A 22,439-nucleotide genomic window follows, 5' to 3' on the forward strand; every position below is an offset into this window, starting at 1 on the left:
TTGGTCGGTTGGTTGGTTCAAAGGAAAGGAAAGGCGCAGTATCTGTCACACTTGCTTTGTGGACACCTGAACCACGCCGTGGGGGGAGGGAGGTGAAAGTGAAAGTGGATAGAGAGAAAGGGGAGCCGTAGTGGAGGTTGGTTGGTTGGTTGGTTCAAAGGAAGGGAAAGGCGCAGTATCTGTCACACTTGCTTTGTGGACACCTGAACCACGCCGTGGGGGGAGGGAGGTGAAAGTGAAAGTGGATAGAGAGAAAGGGGAGCCGTAGTGGAGGTTGGTTGGTTGGTTGGTTCAAAGGAAGGGAAAGGCGCAGTATCTGTCACACTTGCTTTGTGGACACCTGAACCACGCCGTGGGGGGAGGGAGGTGAAAGTGAAAGTGGATAGAGAGAAAGGGGAGCCGTAGTGGAGGTTGGTTGGTTGGTTGGTTCAAAGGAAGGGAAAGGCGCAGTATCTGTCACACTTGCTTTGTGGACACCTGAACCACGCCGTGGGGGGAGGGAGGTGAAAGTGAAAGTGGATAGAGAGAAAGGGGAGCCGTAGTGGAGGTTGGTTGGTTGGTTGGTTGGTTCAAAGGAAGGGAAAGGCGCAGTATCTGTCACACTTGCTTTGTGGACACCTGAACCACGCCGTGGGGGGAGGGAGGTGAAAGTGAAAGTGGATAGAGAGAAAGGGGAGCCGTAGTGGAGGTTGGTTGGTTGGTTGGTTCAAAGGAAGGGAAAGGCGCAGTATCTATCACACTTGCTTTGTGGACACCTGAACCACGCCATGGGGGGAGGGAGGTGAAAGTGAAAGTGGATAGAGAGAAAGGGGAGCCGTAGTGGAGGTTGGTTGGTTGGTTGGTTCAAAGCAAGGGAAAGGCGCAGTATCTGTCACACTTGCTTTGTGGACACCTGAACCACGCCGTGGGGGGAGGGAGGTGAAAGTGAAAGTGGATAGAGAGAAAGGGGAGCCGTAGTGGAGGTTGGTTGGTTGGTTGGTTCAAAGGAAGGGAAAGGCGCAGTATCTGTCACACTTGCTTTGTGGACACCTGAACCACGCCGTGGGGGGAGGGAGGTGAAAGTGAAAGTGGATAGAGAGAAAGGGGAGCCGTAGTGGAGGTTGGTTGGTTGGTTGGTTCAAAGGAAGGGAAAGGCGCAGTATCTATCACACTTGCTTTGTGGACACCTGAACCACGCCGTGGGGGGAGGGAGGTGAAAGTGAAAGTGGATAGAGAGAAAGGGGAGCCGTAGTGGAGGTTGGTTGGTTGGTTGGTTCATAAGAAGGGAAAGGCGCAGTATCTGTCACACTTGCTTTGTGGACACCTGAACCACGCCGTGGGGGAGGGAGGTGAAAGTGAAAGTGGATAGAGAGAAAGGGGAGCCGTAGTGGAGGTTGGTTGGTTGGTTGGTTCATAGGAAGGGAAAGGCGCAGTATCTGTCACACTTGCTCTGTGGACACCTGAACCGCACCGTAAGGGAAGGGAGGAAGGTGGGAGCGAAAGTGGATAGAGAGAAAGGGGAGCCGTAGTGGAGGTTGGTTGGTTGGTTGGTTCACGGGAAAAGAAAGGCGCAGTATTTGTCACACTTGCTTTGTGGACACCTGAATCACGCCGTGGGGAGAGGGAGGTGGAAGTGAAAGTGCCAAGAAAGAAAGGGGAGCCGTAGTGGAGGCTACGGAGTAATTTCGTCCACCTGGGGATCTTTCGGATCAAAATCGAAGAACTTCTCAGGCCAGCGGGACAGGTCGGTCACCGCCGCTTGTTGCGGGGGCTAGCCTGCCACCGAATTTTTATCTGTTGTAGGCCGTCATCGCACCCGCCACCGCTTTGGTGGTGGACGACGGCTGTTGTTGCGGCGCGCGTCTTTCTCTTCCTTTTTTCTTCTCTATTTTCTCTTCTGTCAGCACGAGGCAGCGGAGGTGGCTCAGCTGCATAGCCAGTAGCAGGCCCGTGCATTTTCTTTTCCTTCTTCCTACAGCCACAGCAACAACAACAACAACAACAATCGTAGCTTGCACCGGGGCAAGTCGTGTACTGGGTAACAGGCACCAACAATGAACCACCGTGACTGAGTCTTGGATTACGGGCCAGTGTTGCCGTGATGTCACACTGTCACACCAACAATGAACCACCGTGACTGAGTCTTGGATTACGGGCCAGTGTTGCCGTGATGTCACACTGTCACAATGTAAAAGCAACAACTCGTTAACACGAAAAAATAAACAATATAACAGGGACTATGCATTTTAAAATGTATAGAGGGGGATGAATAAAGTTTATTATCGATTGAAAAGGTGATGACGTTGGAGAGGGACCCTGAATCTTCCGGCAGTTAGAGCGGCTCTTCGGGACTGTGGTCCACCTACTGAAGCTGGCCGTATTATACGTGTCAGAGATTGCCAGCAAGGCTTCCTATTCAGTAGGGATGGAATTTGAGATAGGAGAGGTTGCTGGAATGGTGAGGTATTTCAAGGTAATGTGATATAGAGATGAGTAGAGGCACGTGCTGCGATAGTGATGGGGTTGTCGAAAAATTAGGAGGCCGTGAAATGAAATTCTTTCAGTTTAGAATTCGTGCCAATTACGACAGCTATGTCTCGCGTTAGGTGTTTTTGCGGTGGTGGGATTCTTTGAAGGCGGTAATGAGCAGAGGATGTTCTAAGCCTTGGGCGGCGACTTCTATAGGCGCGACTATTGCAGGTTCGGACTGGCTTATTAACATCCATGGTCGCCGCTGAGGTCGTTGCGACAGATCAGGTGGACATGTGGGTGTTAACCGGCTCAACGCGAAAGGCAGGGGACCTAAGAAAAAAATTAATATTACCTCCACCTGCTCCATAGCAAGACGAATCATATATGATTCCCTTTACGGAGCAAGATCAGCGTTCACTCTGGTGTTAGCTCGCGCCAAACGCCGTAAAATCTTTTGCCCCTTTAAAAGGCACCGTGAAAATTGCTGCCTATTACGCAGAAGGCGTGGCTGTAGCCTTGGAATCCACCTTTGCATTAGCGGTGGTGGTCAAGTGCGCGGGAAGTTAAGCTTTTCCTCACCTCTGTCGTCGAACTTGCGTCCTTTATTTGCATGCATCATGTTTTCTCGCAAGACAGAGAAGTGAGTGCACGCAGCACACATTCTATTCTTGCCAATCTGCACTGTCCGTAGCAAGCCGGTGAAAATTCAGGAGAACGCTTACGCGTCCCCACAAGAGTATAGACGGGGTAGCGCCCTTCGCCTTTTCATCCGCAATTTTTAAAATTCTGTAAATAATTTTTTTTTTAATTTCTAAGAATTATTGTTTCTGTAACATCCGTACGCAACCAAAACGCACATAATAAGTCACACGGACAACGCAACGTACGTATTCAATACGTATCCCTCTAACACGCTTAGTACCAACAGCCCATCGTGGATATGTGTGCAGTAGGAGCTACATATAACTACTATATTTACAAAACACTCAGCTGAATGTTTCACTGTACGAGCAATAAATTGAAATAAACAAACAAACAAAACAACATAACTAAAGGGCTGTAAGGGTAGACACCGTGTCAGCAGTGGAAACCAGTCAGGTGGGAAGAGATTTTCGTCGTAAATATCTTTTATTTGGAGCACCGTGTGGCTAAAACAAATTCTGGGTGAAGTAACGGGTTCAGCGCAGCGGTCAAACATGCGCGTTTAAAAAAATATATATGTTTTTCATCATCATATAATAGGACTCGTAATCAGCTTCAGTGACCACGAAGTGTCGTACGCAAGAAACATTGAATAAAGAGTCGGAAATGACGTATATAGAAATCGGATCCTCAGGCGCTGTCGCTTTTGGGAGTTTGGCGGCTTGCGAAAACATCAGCGAGTGGCCTTGTGGTATATTCGGCTCAGAGCCGTATATCCCCGAAGATGATATACGGCTCTATATATCCCGAATATCCCGTATATCCCCGAAAGGGATATAAGGCTCTGATTCGGCTATTGTGAGGGACGCGAACGCGGATATAAAGAATTTACTGCAGCCGAACAAACGCCAATCGGCAAAGTTGACTACAGCTTGTTTTATCCTATGTTCTCCATGGTTCTGAAGCATTTGCGATGCATGCGTTCTAGCACGACTTGCGTGTTCATTCATCTGATGACTAAATTGCGTTTTGGTGTGGTTATAGCGAGGGAAATTGTAAAAATAAAAAAAGCTTTATCACTGTACCAATTATACCTATACGGCCCCTAAACCACGTTTTAGCCTCCTGCTTTTTACGACATGTTCTTTGAAGATCATTAATTCACAATGGACCCGGCTTTGAGGACAGTTCTGGAATGACTGTTATTACATCTCACCCAGTAAGTTGCCCGGCTTCGCGACACACCACTAGGTGCTCGCTTTGTCAGCTAGACAGCTGTCTTAAAGCTCTAGTAAACGAAACTGTCTACCCAAGACGCATTAATCCTCGTTAATATTCATTTCAAGACTCACCAATCACATTACCAGGCATTGTAGCCAGATCAATTTTTGTTGCACTTATCCTTTAAGTGCCCCACATGTTTTATTATATGTTCATGAAAATATTCGAAGTAACGCAAAAAAAAAAACAAAAAAAAAAAAAAACTTGATCTAATGGATTCGAAGTATCGCATCGCTTTTCAAGCTAAATTTTAACTGCACTCTGCCACTGAACGGTCGAGAGTAAGTACCCCCTTTAATTGCACTTCCTTTAATTTTTCATAAAATTCCGGTGATTTTTTGCTTGCTACATAACAGGAAGCTGTGGGAATCGCACTATGTTTCGTCTTCACACAAATTCTCCAATTGGCTGCTAGGGGACGCTGCTCATAGTTAACGAATTTATAACAACAGTCAAGGTATATATATATATATATATATATATATATATATATATATATATATATATATATATATATATATATATATATATATATATATATATATATATATATATATATATATATAAAAAAAAGGCCGAGCACGGTGGAAACTTCCACCCCCACGTGTCAAAGGGGATACTCCATCTTAAATGGTGCCTCGATGAAGTTCGCCTCGATGGCAATAGGAGTTAGCAAGAGACGTCTGCAAGATTGGTGGATAAATAGCAGGGAGGGGACGCATGGAAGCTAAATCGAAATTAAACAAAGGTATTAAAGATAACTCGTTAAAAGTAAAGTCATTAATGCCCAAGAGTTACCTAAATTAAAAAGCATAAAAAGAAAGGTTGATCATGGTGATGACTATCACCATCTCGTTTTAAAGGCGAAGCTCTTAACATCCATCCATCTAACATCCATCCATCCATAACGGATGCATGCTTCTCGCTCATACCGCTGATGATGAAGACGCCAGGTTTTTTGCGAAGTGAAGATGTGACTCAAATATCGATTACCACGTATCGTAATCTTCGATGTTCAGTTTTTTTTTACTTCTTTTAATAAATGCCTGTACACTCCATGTATTGTCATGGACCTGCTTGCATAATACAACAGTGATTCTGGAGACTTTCAGCAGCAGCCCGAACATCCGCCTCGGTAGCGCAGTAGGCAGCGCGTCAGTCTCATAATCTGAAGGTCGTGAGTTCGATCCTCACCCGGGGCAGGCGGAGTCATTTTTTTCCCATGGAAGTATTCTGAATCCAGCAGTAAAACTTAAATATTTGTAACGTAAGCGGCCATGTTATTATTGATAAATTTCTCATCCATTTCAGCATGATAGAAAGCGGAGGTAGGACTAGGACGCTGTGGCGAAGGAACGTATACCTTCTGGCGTGCTTGTCAAACGATTGTGCGCTTTTGGCAACATTTCCGTAAGATCTGTTGATGTAGTACACGTTCGGCAAATAAGCCAGGGAACCCGGGTCCAACACCAGCTGTGGGTGGCGGTCGGGGTCGAACCCGCGGCATCCACTATGAAGCTTGATATCATTTTGTAAAGTTAAACACGTTTTCCATATCGCACTACATATATTCTGTATATGAAATCCTCTTCACACATGCTTCCTATTGAACTTTCCAGAGTTTGTTTTCCATCCGGGGAAAACTCGTGACACAGTTTAGCAGCGAGTTGTGCTTCAGATAACTGTACTTGTAAAAAATCACATCCGACCTCATGCAATCGCCGTTGGTAAACCTCAAGACGAAAATGTTAGCAGAGACGTTCAATAGGGTGACATTTTTTCTATAACTGAACATTTTTTCTGACATTTCTGACATAACTGACGTGTTCTCCAATTACCGTCCAATCTCGGTGCTGCCGGTACTTTCTAAAGGCATAGAAGAAATATTGCACATTAGAATTACATCATATTTTTCTCGACAAAACTTTCTCTTAGACTATTAGCATGGTTTTAGGAAGCATCGATCAACAGAAACAGCCCTTTTAACGCAAAAAGAAATTATCATAGAAGCATTTAGTAAGAAACATGTAGTACTAGGAATCTACATAGATTTTTCAAAAGCATTTGACCTGGTAAATCATAACATCCTTCTTTCAAAATTATACAGATATGGTGTCCGCGGAACACCCCACGCGCTACTGAAGTCGTACCTTACAAATCGAAAGCAGTACGTAGAAATAAATAATGTTAAATCTTCTTTGCAAACTATTTACACTGGCGTTCCGCAGGGAAGCATACTCGGGCCGCTTTTATTTCTCATTTATATTAATGATATGGCACACTGTACACAGGGCGTAATTTTTAACTCCTACGCAGATGACACCGCTATCTTCTTGTCCGGGATCACGGAAATCGACATTGAAGAACGAGCAAATAGCGCTTTAATTGACTTGGATCGCTGTGTGAAAGCAAATTGCTTGAAAATTAACACGAGCAAAACAAAAGCTGTGTGTTACTCACCGAAAGGAAAACATTTATCAGGTAGCATAAACATACGACTAGGAACCGAACAAATTGAACTTGTAGATTCGGTCAAAGTACTCGGAGTGGTATTTTCGAGCCACCTGACTTGGAATGAACATATTGACCATATTCAATCGAAAGTGTCATCAGCTGTTGGCGTCATGGCTCGAATAAGATATCTTCTACCTCCTAAAATCAAGCTGCTATTATATAATGCTCTCGTGTTATCCCTTTTCCAGTACTGTAGCCTAGTTTGGTGTACCACAGGAATAATCAATTTATCAAAACTGCATGTATTACAAAAAAAGAGCTGATTTCCATCCCACCAAAAAGCTTTTTTCCAAGTATGATATACTTTCGGTGTTCCAGTTATTTGATTACAGACTTATATTGACTTATAAGTCTCACATAAAATCAAATACCAGTTGTATAATTTCACTTGCAGACATAAAAAAAAAATCCTGGAAGCAAACAAACTCGACATAAAGAAAAATACCTTGTTCCAGTACCTCGCACATACGCATATACACAGTCACTGCATTATACTGTACCCAAATTGTTGAATAAGCTACATTTTGCCGGACTTGATCCAGTTTGCGTGTCGAACCACGATGTCAGCCTCTATTGTCGAGGAGAGTTGTCATGAATTTGTATATTTTGTATATATATATTTTTTTGCATCTTTGTGTACCATTGTTTTCTGTATCAGCAGTGCTTTCCCACTTCTTACCTTGTATCTTTGTGCTGTATTTTATAACGTTCCTTCGTTCGTACAGAAGGAACAGTACAACGTTTTACCCGTTTTTTATTTGTATAAACGTGTTTAGCTATAAACATGTGAATTGATTTTTTCTCCTGTCTGCTGCTCTGCCGACCTTGTAAGGGGGCCAGGACATTTTATTGAACCCCCTCATTCTTTTCCTGGTCGGAATTTCACTAACGTTGGTGTCCAACCTAATTTCAGTATGCGCCGGGGTGGTGCAGTGGTAAGACGCCCAACTACTGTGCCGGAGTTCCCGGGATCGAATCCCGACCACGGCGGCTGCGTTTCGATGGAGGCGAAACGAATTGGCGTCCGTGTGCTGTGCGATGTCAGCGCACGTTAAAGAACCCCAGGTGGTCGAAATTTCCGGAGTCCTCCACTACGGCGTCTCTCATAGCCTGAGTTGCTTTGGGACGTTAAACCCCACGAACCAACCTAATTTCAGTATGCACAATTCCAAGGTGACCTCCAAAAACGTGACCTCCAATCGAAACGCAGTCGCCGGCGGTCGGGATCGAACACAAATACTCTGGTACAGTAGTGTCTGTTGAGATTCCCAATTTCCTGTGAAATAGTGAATGAAGAATGGTCATTAGAGAAAGTTTTTTTCTTATTTGGATGGATATCACTAGGTGAGATATAATATTGAAAGTCAATATTTCGGAATTTCTTGTAAATAAAATACACTGCACGTCTCTGTACTCCTTACAGTTCTGAAACGCCGATTAGTCTGGGGAACACAGGATATTTCGACGTATTCAAGTTTCGTTCTTATGAGGATGTATATTTAAATTTCTTAATGGTGTTCGGTGTTCCTTCGAGTTTATGCATCAAGAGACCTAGATTTCTTCTTGCAGTTGATGCCGTCAGTCCAACTAAGCTGAGAGTACATTATAACACCTTGGTATTTGTAAGATGTAATCACAGGAATAGGGCTGCTATTAAGCGAAAAGTTAATGTTTAGTTGATTTTCCTCTCTTGTTATGTGCATAAACACCTTTTTATCCGCATTAGTCACCATTTCCCATTTGTCACACCACTGCATAACGCACTTGAGCACAGTATTTAGCAAGGATTTATCAGAAGTGTGTGAATCAGCTTATAAAGATTGCAGCCATCAGCGAACAGACTAATATTAATTCTGAGATCAATGGCGGATACTATATCATTAACATGATTAAAGACCGTAAAAGGCCAGGCACAGTTTCTTAAGGAACATCTGTGGAGACAGGGCTGTGAGGTACAGGCGCAATCTCCTAAATTTATCTAGGGTTCTTCAGATAGGTGAAAATGTAATGAATTAAGGGCTAGAGGAACCCTGTTTATCCTAATCTTAATGAATAAATTATTGTGCAGTAGGTTATAAGACGCTTTCTAAAGTAAAAAAATACTCTTGTCTTATATTGTCTAAAGTAGTATTGAAATTTTGAATATTTGTAACTTATTGTGTGAGAAAAAAATATGACTCCGCCTGCCCCGGGTGAGGATCGAACTCACGACCTTCAGATTATGAGACTGACGCGCTGCCTACTGCGCTACCGAGGCGGATGTTGCAGCTGTTTCAGAAAAGTGTTCACAACTAATTAAGCAGGTATGTACATGACACAGTACAGATGCCATGACATACAGTGGTATAGTAGTGCACGCACCTTTCAATAAATAAATAGTAAAAGGCCACACTGGCCCGCCGGAGTGATGCATTGGTTAGGGCGCTCGACTTCTGTGCTCAAGGATACGGAATCGAATCCCAGACGCGGCACCCGCATTTCGATTGAGGCAAAATAGAGTGGCGCCCGTGTGCTCTGCGATGTCAGTGCACGTTAAATAACCCCAGGTGGTCTAAATTTCCGGAGCCCTCCACTACGGCATCTCTTATAGCCTCAATCGCTTTGGGACGTTAAAACCCACAAACCAAACCAAACCAGCAATAGGGAGGATGGAGAACTGCTATATCCGAACGAACATAAAGTCGACTTGCGTTTCAAGTATAATACAGCCACTCTCCGTATATTGTAAATAAATATGCTCTTCTGGGTCAGCCTGAAATGTGTTTAGGTTCTTCCGGCTGTTTGCAATTATTTCTTTTTAGAAACGAAAAAGCTAGAAGAAATGTTGTGTGTCACAGCTTCTCATTTCTCAGCATTTTTGGTATGGGTCTGTTCTTTCTTGCTGTTTTTTTTTTATACATGCTCTTGTTACTACCTAGTGCTTTCTGTTCTTTTGCATCCGCCCTATGCGCCGCCGGGGTGGTGCAGTGGTAAGACGCCCGACCACTGTACCCGAGTACCCGGGTTCGAACCCGACCTCGGCGGCTGCGTTTCGATGGAGGCGAAACGAAGAGGCGTCCTTGTGCTGTGCGATGCCAGTGCACGTTAAAGATCCCCAGCTGGTCGAAATTACTCCATAGCCCTTCACTACGGCTCCTCTTCCACTCTTTCCATTTTCACTCCCACCTTCCTCCCTTTCCTTGCGGCGCGGTTAAGGTGTCCACAGGAAACAAGTGAGACAGTTACCGTGACTTTCCCTTCCTATAAATCAATCAATCAATCATCAGCAATGTATCAGCTTGGTGTTCCATTCGGAGACGTTTCCCTCCCTTATCGAAATTTGAGTCTCGAATTGGGTCCACAAGGAGAAGAGGATCTTTATGATTTTTCAAAGAACTTCAACAACCAAGAAGGACATAAATCACTGCCAAATGTAGGCCAAATAAGTGACGCTGAGGCGGCACCCGCCTGCTTAACAATAATATTAATTGGTTCACAGGGCTCATGGTAAACAAGGGCATTAATTGGTAAACAAAGGGCTCATGGCAACAGCCTCTAGGAGCGCATTGGAATAATTGCTGCGCTATTTGGACAGTGTATATTATTGAAGCCGTCTATATAATAAGTTTTTATTTCTGACAGGATTTGTAAAACACATACGAAGAAGTCATACATATATAGTCCAAACTTCATTCAAGAAGCAGATTAAAGATACGGCAGCCCTTATGAGCGGGAACAGATGGTTCTGGCATCGTAGAAAAAGAAAACAAAAAAAAAACATGGAAGCAGTATGCGGCGTGCGAAAACGCTCTGAAGAAAATGCTTACCAAAGGCAAAATACAAATCGGAAAAAAAAAACGACGAAAAAAAAAACTTTCAGTCACGGAGTAAAAATTTCATGCTTCAGTTTTACACCGATCGCTATCGCAGTCAATCAGCTAGCATAGCCTCGGGAAAGTATTCTTGTGAAGTTGTGACAGAGGCATTATATTGACAATTGATAAAAAAAAAAAAAAAGAAGTCAAGAACGAGTGAACGAAGCTTCAAAGTAAAGAGACATCGCGTGGTAGAAGGCAGAGAGATGTGCCCCCCGCAGAGAGGATGAAAAAGCCTCCGTGGGGGACGAGCGACGCGGACCCGTTTACGGAAGCTCAGAGCAACGCCGAGATTAGGAGACCTTCGGAGAGCGTAGTGAGAGTGCCTCTGTAGAGATCACTCTATTCTCGCCGCACGACTACGAGAAGCCGTCCAGGTTGAAAAGCTCGTAGTTGTCTGTCAGGAGCGGTTCTTGTTGCAGGAATCTCTGGTAGTGGAAAAAAAAGAAAAAGAAAAAAAAAAAAAAGAAACCGTATAGCTTGCTGATCCAAGGGAAGACGCTGTGTCGAGCATGGGGAGGAATGCAATGAATAAAAATATTACTTCAAATTCAGTTCAAATAAAACTAAATTTAACCCTGTGCCTAAAGAATATTCAAAGCACAGACAAAGACTATAGGCCCTATTGATAACTAGGTCCATGTGCGAGAGTAGGGCACATAATCGCAACAAAACAAAAAGAAAAAGTGCCTACCCTTAAATTCTCCCTTTAAGGGAATGACCCTACAGCGTTACTGACCCCCGATTTGTTTTACGTGCTGAGAAAAAGTTATGGTTTATTGACTTATTCATCTTGTTATTACCCACCGCGGTGGTTTAGTGGTGGGGGCGCTCGACTATTGAGCCGTGGTACCGATGGATTTGATCCTGACCGCTGCGGCCACGTTTCGATTAAAACTGACAGCATGACACCCGAGTACATCTGCGGTGTACGAACACGCTAAACTCCAGCCGGTCGATATGATTCGGGGCCTCTCCCCGGGAAGGTAAGTAAGTTCTTTTGCTTTCCAAAGACGATTGGTTCGGTTATGGAAGCAACCCGTGAATTCGAGTTTATTAAGAAAACTTCTGTTCAGTGGCTGCGAGGACGATTTAGTATATAGACATCGAGGGCAGTAAAATATCACCATCATCATCAGCATCATCAATATAAGCAAGCTGACTATACCCACTGCAGGACGAAGGCCTCTCCCATATTTCTCCAATTAACCCGGTCCTGTGCTAGCTGCATCCACTTGACCCCCGCGAAATTCTTAACCTCATCCGCCCACCTAACTTTCTGCCGCCCCCTGCTACGCTTTCCTTCCCTTGGAATCCAGTTGGTTACCCTAAGCGACCATCGGTTATCCTCTCTTCGCAATACATGTCCTGCCCATGCCCATTTCTTCTTCTTAATTTCCACTAGAATGTCGGTAACTTGAGTTATTTCTATGACCCACTCTGTACGCTTCCTATCTCTTAATATTACCCCTACCATTTTTGATCCACCATTTGATTTTTGATTTTTGAACCAGCGGTCTGAGCCAGGCTCAAGCTTGGCGCGTCAGTTTCAGGCCCGTGCAGTGCTCTCCACTTTTCCACTCTCCCTATCTCTCCATGCACTGTGATTGGTCACCGTGGTTTCGCTTTGACCACCCGTCCTCCGGTCATTCTTTTCCCTAAAATGGAGATATTTGTCTGCCTCCCATTTGGCTCCTCCCCGTCGATACTTCAAATGCCACCGCCAACACCGGACACTCTTTGCGTTGATCGGCGTTCTCACGCGAACACATTAATTGATATGATCAAGTAATATCCACTGCTTCATTCGAGGCGTTGATAGGAAGCGCAAGAAACTGCGAAATTCTGATTATGTAGTGACGCTGTCGTGTACGCCCAAACAGAAAAAGTTTCGGAAAACTGAAAGTCTTATCTATGATGATATCGTTGCAGCGAACGAGAAGAAGAAAGCAAGACGCCCTACATTCCCAGCGGCGAAAAATAAAAATGAACCTGTGTTCTGTCTCAACTGTACGAAGAAAAGGTGGAAAGAAAAGAAATTATTGGAGGCACTTAGACCTCTTTGAAGTGCGGCAAGGTGAAATTCTTTCCTGCGAGTCTTTGAACTCATGTGCCGCTTTTTCACTGATTTGCCTGTCTTTTATTTTACCCTTTCTATATTTTCCTCTTTTCTCACTTTTTTATTTTGCACACTTCCGACGTCCGTGACTGTTTTGAAATCTGCATTCTATATCGACGTCCTTGGTTATTTTGGCGTCTCACTGACGTTTTGGCACTAGTTAATGAACTGATTGCTCCACACCAACGACATTTTAAACATGGATGCATTTTTCACCCTCTACCTCATACAACCATTCTTCTACACATCAATCAATTCATTTCTCGGCAATGATGGTGTGAAACCCTCCGCGGAACCACAAATCCTGTCCACACTCATGAGTAAAAATGTTTTGTGCTCCGGAGTTGAGAAGCAGAGAGGTCTTTTGTTTTCCTCTTGCCACCTCTCACAGGTCGTGTTCAGCGGGAAGGGAAGACAGTAAGAGTGATCTGATTTCCAGGCACGGAGGTGCTGTGACAACCTTTCACTCGTTTTCCTTAAGCCTCCAGCGCCTATTTATTGGATAGTCGTCCGAACACCATGCGTTTAGCCGGCCGCGTAGCTTGTCTAGCAACGACGCGCGTTTACGGACAGGTTTTCTGTCAAGCGATCTCGGTGGCAGTTCGCAACTTACGACAAGGAAGCCGCCCTAAATTTAAAAGAGACTCCGCGGAGACACATGCGCCGCCGAGCGAGGACTTCGCTGAAGGTGGTGTATTCTCTCCAGGAGAAGCTGTCTCACCGATTTTCACATCAAAGTTAAGGTCACAATGTTACTGACACAGGGGTGGAGCAACTATATGTGGGGCATATAAGGTTTATACGCTCCTGTTTATAACAAAGGTTTATAACAGAGCTACTGTTTTCGAAGTAACATTGCGCTCGACGCAGGCGCATGTCGAAGCAGAGCGACGCAAATAACAGAGAGGCCCGGAGGTGGTGGCGAGCATGACCTGCCACTTAGCTTTATTGCTTGTCCAGGTCGGACGCAGTGGCGCTTTGAAAGCAGTGGCCGTGTTATAGCTAGAAGTGGACGAGCCTGTACATCCTTGCATCAACCTAAAGTACAAGCTTCGTTTCTAGCTGTGGTGCGGTCACACATTCATATTCATTGAGAAGATGGCGTAGAATCTTAATTTGCAACCGCAGTAGTCTCCGTGACGAAACAGGTCACGTTAATTTATGAGACAAAAATGCAAATAACAGGGTGTAATTTTGATCAGGATATCAGCTTCTGAAAATGAAAACGCGCATTGCCAAGAGCATGTAAGAAGTACTAAAGTTTTATGTTACGCGTATAAAGAATCGAAAGACAAGTTCTAGGATATGGTTTCGTTAAAGTATCTAAATAAAACAAATTTGAGACTTTAACTCGTGCATTTGGTAGTACTATTCCGCGTTAAGCAGCAGACGTTTCCATAGTGAATATCCCTTTGAGCGCTGACAGCTAGATGCCCCAATAGAGATTAAATAATGTAATCGAGAGAGCAACTTTACAATGCGAAGCTAGAAAAAAAAAAAAAAAAACATCTCGAGGTATACCCCATGTGGCAGTAACAACACTATGATACGGCAATGAACTGCAACTACAGTCGTAAGCAGTTGCCTCTCAATTCCAGTTGCTGTTAGCACCTCAAGAAAATAAACTTCATGTGCTACTCATACAAACTTTCGATATAATTTTGTCCTGGCTCAATCAGAGCTACGTCATGGTTGTTTCAACCTTGTTTTAAAATTACACAAACTTTCTTCAAATGTTATCTCTCCTATGAACGTTTCACATTTTTTAAGCACGTATTCTGTATTATCCTCTGGGACTTAGTACTAAACTTCGTCCCATCCATCTTGTAAGTGTGTGGCTTTCTAAACGGAGTATTTGACCATAATAACAAGAACAAAATGCGCGGCGGCATGGCACAAGAAACAGAATCATCGATGTAGTGCCGCTCCAGTTGTTTCCGTACATTCGCTGCTCAACTCAACTGCCTCATGTTCTGAATTAAAATTACAGAAAAGGGAGCATTAAACAACTATCGAAAGAAGAGAAGAAACTAGCAAACTACGCTGAAGAAGCGAGCGATGCATTGAGAGGCATGTGCGGCTGGGGTGGGGGTGGGCGGGAAGCCAGGGATCGCATTCAGATAGCCCGAAGGCGGCTCACTTCAAGTGAGGGACGGACGGCTGTTCCGCGCAGCGAGCGGGCTCGCCGGAATATAAAGAAGATCAATTTGCCCCGTCCAGGGCAATAAAATGAGACGTGTTGGACAGTTGGACGCTGAGACAAGACGAACTGCTGCCAACTTCTGCTCTCTCTCTCCGTTTCTCTAGCTTCGTGCCTCTCTCTCTCCACTCTCTCCGGTTTCACTTTATTCAACCGCAGAAGCAGCGGTCACTGAAAGAAAAGAAAAAGAAGAAAAACGAGTTCAGGAATGAACACAACGAAACAACCAACCTAAACGATCGGAAAGAGGAACGACGAAGAAAAAAACAACATCGGACGGAGTTCGGTGGTGGACAAGGAGAATTGTGGCTGGCTATCTGCGACCGATTTGCCAGGACATCGGACAGATCGAGCGACGCGTTCGGGGGACGAGGGCCGTTTGCGATAAGGAGAACGGAGAAGAGGAGGTCGCCTCGCATCACGCAGCCCGCTTGTGGGTGACACGAGAAGTGGGGTAAAGCGAGGGGGACGGGGGGAGGGGATGAGGGGCGTACGAATAGAAATACTGCCTGTTTCCAAGTGTGTTTTATAAGCGCTGTCAAGTAGTTCCTGTCGAATCGTGTATACTGCACGTCCGTATACAGCGAAGCTGAAACGGAGTCGCGAGTTATTCTCGAAAGATGCAACACCTGCTGTACATTATTCTCGCGTCACGCGTTGCTGACACCAACCAACCAAAAGCCAGCCAGCCTGCTCGACTACGCCTTGTGCACTGTGATGCGACAAATAGGAGACGCCGAGGAGTTAAAGCATCCAATTTGCGAACGCTGTAACTCTTCGCTAAATTTATACCCCCAGCGCGCAAACTCGACTATACGTTATAGCTTATATATACAAAGGCGCACGCCCAATCTCTCTCTCTCGCTCGCTCTCTCCCTTTCACGTACTCCTTCTGAAAGAAAGTTTATTCGATTCAGGCAAGAGTTTATTCCGTCCTTGACATATAATTGATCCCCAACCACTACACACCATTCGTTTTCGAGGAAAAGGAAGAGAGTATCATTAAACGATATGCGCGAAAAAGTGTGGCGAAAATAATCACGAAAAAAAAAAAACGCTAATGGTTAGTTATTAAAGTTCATTTGGGCCTAATTACGTACGCTTCATAGCAAATGAGATGCTTTAATGCTTATCCCACAAGTCAGACTTGCGGAACACAAAGCACCGAGGGAGACGTGAGTGCAGAGATTGCCAATGGGTTTCTCGGAAAAACTCTTCCTATGACGACTTATTGCGCCCCCCCCCCCCCCCCCCTCATTTATTTCTCACAGGCTTAACGCCTTATGGCGGAAATATTGTTTTCACTAGCGATACTGTTATTTTGTGCCTGTTGATGCCAAGGGCTACTTCATTTATTTTATTATTTGATAGAAAACACAGGACAATAAACTCACGATAAACCTTCATATATTGAACAAGAGAATATGCCAGAGATATTAACAAGTATATTTACATACATGTAACTCATAACCGCCTAATCAAAATCGTAACGCGAAAAAAAAAGTAATAAATGGCTTGACAGGCACACATTTTATACAAGAAAAATTTTCCATTCTTCTCCCCCCCCCCTTCCCCCCTTACACACACACAAGCACTACTGGGTTGAGCGATGCCGATAGATCGGCGAGGGGGTGCTCGCAGAGGTATATCGCTTTTGTTAAGGATAGTACCTAATGAAAGCCTTGCGGTTTTCTTTACTGACGCGGCCGTATTCTAATTAAACCACTTGTGGGGTTGGTTGGTACCACCGTGGTTGGTACACACTGTTCACAAGAAACGCTCACGGCGCAAAGAACGACTACCACGCAGACCGTATGACAGGCGGTGTTCAGTGGGCGGGACGGCAGGGAGCGCCTGTCCGGCCCACTACCTCACTGTGTGCTGGTAAGTCATTACGCTGTGAACATTTTTTTTTTTTTTTATCGATGTGGACCGCGAACCAAACAGAAACTAATTTCTTTAGCTCTGCTGCAACTATATACTTCCCCAGGCAAAGTACTGATGCGCTGTACTGTACCCCACTTCACAACTCCCGAAGAAACTGGTTTCACAGGGGCTATTAATTAAGGTGGGCAGTCGTCAACTCTGTCCAGGGCTATACGAGAGAAGTCCAGCGCCCGATATGGCAGCGCCCTTCGCCCTCTTTTAAAATCACATATATACTGCATATATTGTAACTGCCAGTGTGCTTTGACAATGTCGTCCAAACGGCTGACACGCTTTTGCGCGTGTTTGATGTGGTGAAACATATTTTCTAAGCAACGCGCCCATGGAGGCAAAAACATCTTCATCGCAATGTTCACGCCATAAATTTTAACGCTGGCAACTATATGGCATAACCAGAAGCAGCAAGCGCATGTAGTCATACCCAAACTAGTGATGCTTCCCGCTGCTTCCGGTCACAGCGTATTTGCGGCGCAATCTTACAGAAAATGTTACGTTAAGGAACTTTTGTCGCTACAAACAGCACAAAACGCGATAGAAGCACGAATACATTATAGAGGTATGTGTACGTACTAATAAGTTCACTGATATTTTACCTGTCTTTATTTTTATACGCAACTCGCAAGGAACACATCGAACTCAGGTCGTTTAGTCAATGCACTTACTCGCAGTTTGTTCTAGCGCCTAATTTTATGCACAGTTGCCCCAGCCTGGTATACCATGGAATGAATAATGACCACTTACAGACACGGAGGACAATCAGTGAGTTTCGTTTGTTAAGTTATAACTATTTAATTATGAAATTTAGAGAGGTTAAGTTGAAGCCGAAGTTAGGATATTCTATTTTAAAGTATAACATCCCTTGCCCTCCAGTCATCAAAGGAGGTTACACGTGACATCTTCACAGAATACGAACCATCTTTAGGACATTTCTTCAAGTTGAGAGAAAGCCTGATGATTCTATAAGTCGAGGCTGCAGATATGCGGATGATACCACTTTAAAGGCAGAAAGTGAAGTGGAACTCAAGAGACTTCTGATGCGCGTAGAAGAAGAGAGTGAGAAGTTTGGGCTTAAACTGAACATTAAAAAGACAAAGATTATGGCGTCTTGCCCTATCCAGTCCTGGAGCATCAAGGGACAAGAAGTGGAAGCAGTGACAGATTTTCTCTTCTTGGGCTCCAAGATTACTCCGGAAGGAGACTGCAGCCATGAAATTAGGAGACGCCTGCTTCTGGGAAAGAGAGCAATGGTTAGCCTTGACCGCCTAGTAAAGAGCAGATACATTAGTCTGCCAACCAAGATCCGTATAACTCGTGCTATGGTCTTTCCAGTTGTGATGTATGGATGCGAGAGTTGGCTTGTGAAAAAGGCTGACCGTCGAAGAATTGAGGCGTTTGAATTGTGGTGCTGGCGGAGACTCTTGAGAGTTCCTTGGACGGCCAGAAGATCAAATCAGTCGATACTGTCGACCATAAACCCTGACTGCTCATTGGAGGGTCAAATTCTAAAGTTAAAGCTCATGGTCATCTGATGAGAAGAGAGGAGTCGCTGGAGAAAGATTTGATGTTGGGAAAGGTTGAGGGTCGCCGGAGAAGGGGTAGGCAGCGAACGCGATGGTTAGATGGCATCCTCGAGGCGCTGCAGATGAAGTTATGTGATGTTAGGAAGAGAAACTGGAAAGCGTGGCGCGATATGGTCCATAGGGTCACGAAGAGTCGGACACGACTGAACTGAACTGAATGTAACAGCAATCTTTGATGGTGCCATACAAACCAGATGAATTATATGCTTCTACAGTTTTGTGCATAGCTCCTACTTTGAATTGTCAATCGCACCTGCCAGGCAACACGGTCGATATTCTCACCTACTCTAGAGTGGAGCGGTCAGTGGGACGCACACGAAGGAAAAAACAACGCAGCAGTAAATAGTAAATAGCAAGCAGAATCAACATTCGGCAGATTGAAATCGATACGTATAATGACTCCACAGTAAGCGGAAATTGTTATCTACGCTCAACCAACGCATAAGTCCCCCCCATTTATAAATGAGGAAAATCAGACAACAGGGAAAATGGGATTGTTTTGATTAATTAGGGTGAATTCAAACAAAGTAATAAGCTACACACATGGCAATAAACTATTGAAAAGAAGTAGTCCTATAATTTATGCTCACGCTGACAGTTGTAGAACATCGTCGTTTTTCTTCGGCGTCTCACCTGCCTTCCTCAAAATGCGGACCAGTAGAAACCAGCAGGTGTTTCCCATATCGACCTCTGTAAATCCAACTGCCCGCCCGCTGTGAGTATAGCGTTTCACGAACGGAAATAAGGAAGGTAGTACGTAATGATCAGCAGAACAGGTTTTCTTTCTTCTGACTCCAGAGCTCACTGAGACGCGTGATGCGCGGCCGGGTCAAAAAAAAAAAAAAAAAAAAGAAAAAAAAAAGAAAAAAAAGAAAAAAAAAAGCTCGTCCGCCTTCGACCATATATCCGACACGTTATATACGTTATGGGCTGCGCAGAAGCGGCCGCATGCATGAATACAGAGTAGCGGTGTCGACGTCTCTGCTTAACTCTTCAACGGCGCTAAATGAGCGGCACACATTCCTCCAAGGCCGTGACGAGAAATCCGGCTACCTATATAACACCTCCCCCACTACCCACTTACAAGCATGAAGCAGCATGCACCGTATTTCCTCAGATTTACCAACCACACGATCAAGCTCCGTCACGTCTCGGTCAATTCCGTATAGCGAATTAAAAGCAACGGAAACAATGTCGGCGCATTGAATTTTTTTTTTTTTAAGAGCGGTTCCACCAACTGGCAATGAACTAAACTTCTCAATTTTTTTTTATCAGCGCGCACAGTGACCGAGTTTTAATATTTTGGTCCGTCAGGTACATAGAGAGACAAAGTTCGCATTATCCGTAATAAAGAATCAAAAACAGCAGCAGCTTCACTTGTTCTCTTGTGTGCGGTGGTAGCTGCCCTACTAGACGCATCATCGAAGTCGATGTGCCGTGTGAATGGGAAGCCGATTTTACCCTTGACAGCAACCACGGTGCAAAACTTCGCCCTCAGTGGGTTTCTAAACCAGCCTGATAAAAAAAGATAGGCTTCGCTGGCCACTGTATTGTAGACCAGTGTGCCAATTTCGTATTTTTATTTTATAGCAATAGCTCCGACAATCAACTCAAATATCACGATATACTATGTACACTTGCAACTGTATGCGCCATCTTGGTGGCAGGTTTATTCACATACTTAGTTGTCCGTCGTTCACGCTTCCACTAGGATGTCGCCACCTTCTTCTCCTCTGACAAAGTTTCGCCAAGGACCGGACTGGGTGTTATTCGTTTTGAATATGTAGCTGCATCTCACACCTGAGGTTAAGAGAAAGGCGCTTATGTTTCACGTTCGAGTTTTTTTTACGGACGCCCTGTTTTTTCTGCCCTATATGGATAGCTACATTTGACAAAGTGGCGTCACGCCGTAACCTATAATACATGTCTTCGAACAGGTTGTGCTTACTTTCTCGGCTCAGCCCGGGCTCGTTCGTATTGTCTGACGCAGAGAATCGCCGTGTTCCGTGTTCGACGGAGAGAACATAGTGGGAAAGGGGATGGCGAGAATGCACCGGAGTCAAAAGACAGCAAAGAACGTGGCTCAGCAGACGAAAGCTACGCTAAACCAGATGCCCCTGTACGATATTCCGAGCTTAGTTATGCTAAACCATCTGTAAATTACTTTGGACATTATATAATACATTCGATCCCTATCCACGTCATACGATTGATCTGTTTAAAACTTGCTTAAGAACGAAATATATAGGAGCTGTCATTTAACGGTTTCACCAAAGAACTATGTGTAGACCTTCACAATACAAGATATACGCATGTATATTCGAGTCTGGTGCTATATATTCAGACGGCACCAACATACATTATATGTCATCGCCCGTGTGTCTACAGTTTCTTCACCTCTTGTTTTCTGGAAGGCGTAGAGGGGATTTCCTTTCTTGCAGATGGCAGATGTTATGTGCTTCGTAACGGCTCCTGCCTTCTTTTCTAAGTTTAGCGTTCATACTGTAAACAAGAACCAGAGAAATTATAGAAAGAACTATCTGCGATTCAGCAGATGTTATAAGTGGGTAAGGAGGCTAAAGGCCTCATTCGTGCCTTTGCATTGCATCCACTGCAGTGTGATGCTACCTATTGTACCTTTCCTGAACCACAAGTCGCCTATAGTAAACTGTAACCGCCTCGTTTATTAACGCGGCATCCGTAAAGAAGTCCACCGCCGAAGGCTTACCTGGGTTTCTAATGGCTTTAGGTTTCCCAAGACTTGGTGATCGACTTCCCCAAAGGCGGTAGCTCTGGTAAAAAGGTACGTTACCCTGTTTTTCACACCATACTAGCCACTACATCAATCGACTTGAAAATCTAGTCCTATAGAGTCACACTCTTTAAGCATCACTAGTTAGAAAATTTAGTTACGAACAAGTGTAGCAGCGGTTTGCACAGTTATGGTTAAATATGTAGTGATACCTCGAGTAGTCTCTGGATATGCTGTCTTCGAATTTTATAAATTAATTATATGCGCCACTTATCAGAATCCTAACCCTATCCTGTGTTCCTGGCATGATCGGGCTCGACAAAAACTGAATCATTTTCGCTCCTCCAGCTTAACAAGTGCTGGATAATATAACCAATCGCCACCCTCATCTCGCCTGCTAGACCCATGCATGAATACACACTCTGCACATATAAGTCGCATGACTACACATTACATAACTATAGATAACGGGCTTAACGATCCTCCTTAGCCGAAATGTTAACGCTGGGAATTTCAGCTACAGCTTACGGGGACATCGCCTTAGAGGCTATTTATCGCCAGCAAAGTCCTTCACGCAGCTTTTCTAATAGGAACAAGCAAACAAAAAAAATCGTACAGAGGCCCGCGCTCAATTCGGGTTAATGCGGTACACGCCTTCTCTTTAACTCAGTATACGGACTGCATGACCGCATCGAATTGGGCTTGCATGTCCGGCTTTTCCCCCTTCCCATGTTGTATAGCCGGATAAATGCGCGCGCGCACCGTGGCCTATATACAGAATATCTCGCGCCGATCTCGGCGTGCGGTTGCACCAGCCTTTCAGTCCGTGTAGTGGCTAATCACAATCACGAGCGACATCAATCGTCACGTAAACGAGCGTTCTGCAGCGAAGGAAAAGAGAACCTGTTACAAGCGAGGGGTGTATATGAATGCCTGCTTCCGCACCGGGTCCCTTATAAATATACGAACACCATCCACGAACAACCTTGGCTTCCAGCACAAGGGGTTCCGGACGATAATGCCAGCACACTGACGGAGAACTAATGACGTATGGGAAAATAACGCAGGCACAATTGGGAACCCAGGAAGGAATGCATGA

General features: G+C 44.6%; 2 non-coding genes across 2 annotated transcripts; one reads left to right on the forward strand and one right to left on the reverse strand.

The window, feature by feature from the left end:
- Positions 1-5,503: 5,503 nt before the first annotated feature.
- TRNAM-CAU (transfer RNA methionine (anticodon CAU)) lies at positions 5,504-5,576 on the forward strand. The gene has a single exon. It is a non-coding gene; the product is annotated as a tRNA-Met (tRNA).
- Positions 5,577-9,072: 3,496 nt separating this feature from the next.
- On the reverse strand, positions 9,073-9,145 carry TRNAM-CAU (transfer RNA methionine (anticodon CAU)). The gene has a single exon. It is a non-coding gene; the product is annotated as a tRNA-Met (tRNA).
- Positions 9,146-22,439: the final 13,294 nt, after the last annotated feature.

The sequence above is a fragment of the Amblyomma maculatum genome, chromosome 10 (assembly GCF_055883805.1).
Source record: "Amblyomma maculatum isolate TAMU_Amacu chromosome 10, ASM5588380v1, whole genome shotgun sequence".
Taxonomy (NCBI): domain Eukaryota; kingdom Metazoa; phylum Arthropoda; class Arachnida; order Ixodida; family Ixodidae; genus Amblyomma; species Amblyomma maculatum.